Source organism: Saccopteryx leptura, chromosome 13 (genome assembly GCF_036850995.1).
Source record: "Saccopteryx leptura isolate mSacLep1 chromosome 13, mSacLep1_pri_phased_curated, whole genome shotgun sequence".
Taxonomy (NCBI): domain Eukaryota; kingdom Metazoa; phylum Chordata; class Mammalia; order Chiroptera; family Emballonuridae; genus Saccopteryx; species Saccopteryx leptura.
Genome location: NC_089515.1, coordinates 33,350,410 through 33,355,331, shown reverse-complemented (window position 1 = coordinate 33,355,331; position 4,922 = coordinate 33,350,410). Strand labels below are relative to the sequence as shown.

At 41.6% G+C, this 4,922-nt stretch overlaps 1 non-coding gene across 1 annotated transcript; it reads left to right on the top strand.

Annotated features, from left to right (window-relative positions):
* The first annotated feature begins 4,415 nt into the window (after positions 1–4,415).
* On the top strand, positions 4,416–4,522 carry LOC136385114 (U6 spliceosomal RNA). The gene has a single exon (XR_010747725.1). It is a non-coding gene; the product is annotated as a U6 spliceosomal RNA (small nuclear RNA).
* Positions 4,523–4,922: the final 400 nt, after the last annotated feature.

Sequence of the window (4,922 nt, the reverse complement as noted above, 5' to 3'; positions counted from 1 at the left end):
ACAACAAAATGTTAAGTTGTTCTTTTGGTGGTGGGACTATAGAAGAATATTTTTTTCATTTTAAAATCTCCATTTTATATTTTCCTTTTCTTTCTTTCTTTCTTTCTTTCTTTCTTTCTTTCTTTCTTTCTTTCTTCTTTCTTTTTTCTTTTTTCTTTGTTTAAGTGAGAGCAGGGGAGATAGTGAGACAGACTCCCACATGTGCCTTGACCAGGATCCACCTGGCAACCCTTGTGTAGGGCCAATGTTCGAATCAACTGAGCTATTTTTAGCGCATGAGGCTGATGCTCATACCAATCAAGTCACTGGCTGCGGGAGGGGAAGAGGCAGAGAAGGGGAAGAGGAGGGGGAAGAGAAGCAGATAGTTGCTTCTCCTATGTGTCCTGACTGGGAATTGAACCCAGGACATTCACATGCCAGGCCAATGCTCTATCTACTGAGCCAGCTGGCCAGGGGTTCCATTTTATATTTTTCAAAAGTGAACCTGGCCTGACCAGGCAGTGGTGCAGTGAATAGAGAGTCAGACTGGGATGTGGAGGACCCAGGTTTGAGACCCTGAGGTCGCCGGCTTGAGCGCGGGCTCATCTGGTTTGAGCAAAGCTCACCAGCTTGGACCCAAGGTTGCTGGCTCCAGCAAGGGATTACTCGGTCTGCTGTAGCCACCTCCCCCCCAGTCAAGGCACATATGAGAAAGCAATCAATGAACAACTAAGGTGTCGCAACAAAAAACTGATGATTTTTTTTTTTTTGTATTTTTCTGAAGCTGGAAACGGGGAGAGACAGTCAGACAGACTCCCGCATGCGCCCGACCGGGATCCACCCGGCACACCCACCAGGGGCGACGCTCTGCCCACCAGGGGGCGACGCGCTCTGCCCCTCCAGGGCATCGCTCTGTTTCGACCAGAGCCACTCTAGCACCTGGGGCAGAGGCCAAGGAGCCATCCTCAGCGCCCAGGCCATCCTTGCTCCAATGGAGCCTTGGCTGCAGGAGGGGAAGAGAGAGACAGAGAGGAAGGAGGGGGTGGGGGTGGAGAAGCAAATGGGCGCTTCCTCTATGTGCCCTGGCCGGGAATCGAACCTGGGTCCCCCGCATGCCAGGCCGACGTTCTACCGCTGAGCCAACAGGCCAGGGCCAAAAAACTGATGATTGATGCTTCTCATCTCTCTCCATTTCTATCTGTCCCTGTCTATCCCTCTCCCATCCAAGTACTAACCAGGCCTGACCCTGTTATCCCTCTCTCTGACTCTCTGTCTCTGAAAAAAAAAAAAAAAAAGTGAACCTGAATTACTTCTAAAATTAGAAATATGTATTTTTAAATTTTTCTCTGGGAAGGCTATTAAGTCTCTATGGGGGGGGGGGTGTTTAACCTCAACATTATTTAAATATTTCCCAATTTTAACATTAATACTAAGACCTCAAAGGTTCTGTTTGAGAAACTGGGACTAAGTGACTATAAGCAATTGTACATGTTTTGCAAATGCTTTCAGGCAGCAACAGAAATAAGGAAATATGGCCCCTGCCCCAGGCGCTAGAGTGGCTCTGGTCGCGGCAGAATGACGCCCCGAGGGGCAGAGCATCGCCCCCTGGTGGGCAGAGCTTCGCCCCTGGTGGGCGTGCTGGGTGGATCCCGGTCGGGCGCATGCGGGAGTCTGTCTGACTGTCTCTCCCCGTTTCCAGCTTCAAAAAAAAAAAAAAAATACTAAGACCTCAAAGGTTCTGTTTGAGAAACTGGGACTAAGTGACTATAAGCAATTGTACATGTTTTGCAACTGCTTTCAGGCAGCAACAGAAAATAAGGAAATCTATAACTGAATGCTTTACAAACGGGCCTGAGATACTGATTACTCCTAGATGAGAGCATTTGAACATTTGTTCTGCTGCTTCAATTTACCTTCAGATGCCAAATATTCCGTTTTTAAGTTGATGGTTACAGAATATTAACAAAAGAATCACGTTAGGATTCCTTCACCTGAAGGAATTCCTAAAAAATTAGCTGAGGCTGTTTATGTATGTGTTTTTAATAATCTGTAGTGGCTCTAACTAAGGATTACCAAATCTTGGGTCAGAGTATTCATCGTGTCTACTCTATCACTGGAACAGTTGTATCTTGTAAACCATTTCAAATATTACTAGATTTGTGTTTACCCTTTTCTTTTATAAAGGCAAACTTTATAAAAGTACTCTCCTTGTACTCACTACAAAACCCTGCAGTGGCAGACAGCAGAATCCTGAGAGGTTGCTTACAGTAAAATCTTTGTTAATAAGGTTATGATGAAGTGCAACATGTCACCATAAATGAAAACTTTACAGACACAGTGAGGTTTTTTTCCTTTCAAACTGTTAAGCAGTTTTCCTTACTTATTTTTAGTGGTCCCCTCCACACCACCCCCCGTGATTTGAGAAAGAGAAAGGAAGAAAGAGAGAAAGAAGCATAACTCATTGTTCCATTTAACTGTTCCATTTAGTTGTTCACTCATTGATTGCTTCTCATATGTGCCCTAACCACGGGTCAAACTCATGACCTTGGTGCTCTGGGATAATGCTTTGTCCACTGAGCCGCCTGGCTAGGGCTACCTACTTATTTTCTTATAAACAAAGCACACTTTTAAAACCAAAAGAAAAAAAGTGATACAGAATGCAAAATACAGATACAGATACAAAATGATACAAAATACAATGATGCAAGATACAGATATAGATACAAAAATGTTCTATTGTGTAGCCTTGATGCGGTAAACATTGTTGGAATACCTAAGTGATTGCATTTGTTTTATTTTATTTCTTGATTAATATGCAAAATGAAAAGAGAGAATACTTTTAGATTTGAAAGGAGTGTTGCAGAAAGAAGACAGACTTCAGTAATTGCTCCAGCAGACCACAAAGAATTAGTTTTACAGCAAGAAACTTGGAGTAACCTGGCTAAACATTTCATTCATGTGACTGAGTGGGTTGCGGGTGGGATGATTGGGATCTGCTTAGCAGTGTCAGTTACTGTGTCTTGGCTGGGTTCGGGCTTAATTTCTCACTTGTAGTCTCAGACTGTACAGAACATCCTGCTTATGCCCTGTGCTCAACTGTGGAATTTGTGGTCATGACCCTCAGATCGAGTCTAACTTAAAACGGCAAGGATAGCAATCGACCTAGAGTCGGCCATTTAAAACAAGAATGGCTGGCTGGCCCAGGCTGATAGGTGTGAGAGAAAGGATAAAGGTCTTGTCGAAAGCCCAGCCACAATTCTTTCAGATTTCATTTTCACAAATGCTCTGAATTTAGCCAGCAGTTCCTACTTTCATCCAGTGGAGTGGGTGCTAGATAGCAGAGGATTAGGGAGAAATGAGATGCTATGTACCTAGAGAGTAAGGAGGACTTTAATACAGACTATATTTCTCTGTATACCAGCTGAGTTCTCATCTGGGTTCAACAGACCAGCCTGAGGTGTCTGCGTCTCTACCACGTTCTTTTGAATACTTTCTCAATAATGGAGAATTATGCTTTCAGGGGTTACATCTGAATTTTGGAAAGAACCAAGCCCATTCAATTCTAATCAAGCGGGGCAATAACAACTTACATTTGGACAGTGAGTTTCATTTCAGAAGGTGTTGTAATAATGCCCTGTTTCATATCATCTTCAAGACAGCCCCTGATGAAAGTACTTTTATTCTCAAATTGTAGAGGAGAAAACTGAGGTTAAGAAAAAGCAAGGAATATGCAGAGTTATAAACTAGTAGTTACAGAAGCTGGATTTGAATCCAGATCTTCTGATTCCAAATTCATTGCTCTTTGCCTTATATCAGAGGTTCGATATTTAATTTTTAAAAATATAAAGTACTACAGGGAAACCTAACTCATTTGCATTCAAAACCTCATAATTTTGTGCTGCAGACAATTAAAACATTTTGAGCAATGGCATCCTCATCAGAACTAGAGTGATTTCCTAAGAAATAAATGCAGTTGGTTGGATTTTTTTTTAAGTTCCATTATTTTATTGCCACAACTAGTGAGACTTTTAAAATGCTTACTCTATTTGCTTCCATAAAAAATCATGATGCAGGAAAAAATATTGGAGAGAAAAGCTATTTACCAGCTGTGAAAGGGAAAACTGCAGAGAACCTCGAAAGGCACATAAAACCAGACTTGTGGGCTACTTTTTAAAAAATAAAGTAAAATCTTGGAAAAGAAAAAAAGATGAGCATAATAACATTTATACTTCAACATCTATGAAAGAACCCTATTACACTTGGAGATTCTATTCTAAAAATGCTGAGTCAATAAAGGAATATGAGAGGAGGGTCCCCCTGATTCCTTTTTCCCTCCCATTTTTGGCCTTTCATCATTTGTCCCACCTTCCTTTTAGGTACAATGTAAAGTAGGAAAACAGGCTGCATTAGTGTTATATCAGGAGAAAAGTGTCCCAGTGCTCACTTTTGCAGCACATATACCAAAACTGAAACAATACAAAGAAAATTAGCATGGCCCCTCTGCATAGATGACACACAAATTCATGAAGGGCTCCACATTTTTAAAGAGGTGAAGGGGTTAAGCAGTACAAAGTGGTAGTTACAAACCAGTCATGAGGATGTAAAGTACAGCATAGAGAATATGGTCAGTAATATTGCAGTAACTATGTATGGTGCCAGGTGGGTACTGGAAATATCAGGGGGAATCACTTTGTCAAGTAGATGAGTGTGTAACCACTATGCGGTACACCTAAACCAATATCGAAAGTAAACTACAGTTAAAAAATTAAAATTAAAAAAGAATGCATCAGAGAAACTTAACAAAGATGGGGGAGAAAAGTGCCCCATGGGCGCCATCACTGATTATTGAGTTGCCCAAAACTGGTATGCTATAGGAGCTCAGAGCTGATTGTTAAATATTGAGCATTAATTTCTTAGAACTAAATAGTAATTTTAAAAGAAAG